The sequence below is a fragment of the Etheostoma cragini genome, chromosome 15, assembly GCF_013103735.1.
Source record: "Etheostoma cragini isolate CJK2018 chromosome 15, CSU_Ecrag_1.0, whole genome shotgun sequence".
NCBI classification, from domain to species: domain Eukaryota; kingdom Metazoa; phylum Chordata; class Actinopteri; order Perciformes; family Percidae; genus Etheostoma; species Etheostoma cragini.
Window position 1 is genome coordinate 22,917,893 of NC_048421.1, and position 400 is coordinate 22,918,292.

Below are 400 nucleotides of genomic sequence, written 5' to 3' on the forward strand. Positions count from 1 at the left end.
AAAAGGAAACCTGCGCAGATTTAAGTGATATCCTAATTATCCTGGTTGCCCCAACAGCTACATGAGGCTGGATGATGAAAAGCCTTCATCCCTCTGTTAGGAAATACATGTGTGTAACTGTTTATTGACCATGCTATTATCAGACCCTCAAGCATTCAGCACCGCCCATTCACAAGACCTGTTATGATAGAGTCACCAAAGACGTCTCACTGCTTCCCACACCTGGCTGCTGCTGCTGCTCCGCACGGGGGAGGGGGGGACCTCTATGGTTACCACTCTGGATCTAACAAACACACTATTACATGTCATACTGCTGGCTGCCCTGGCTGGGGGGCAGAAGTGGCGGCGGTGGAGGGGCTGGCTCTTCTGAGGCGGGGGGAGGGGGAGGTGCTGCAGCCGC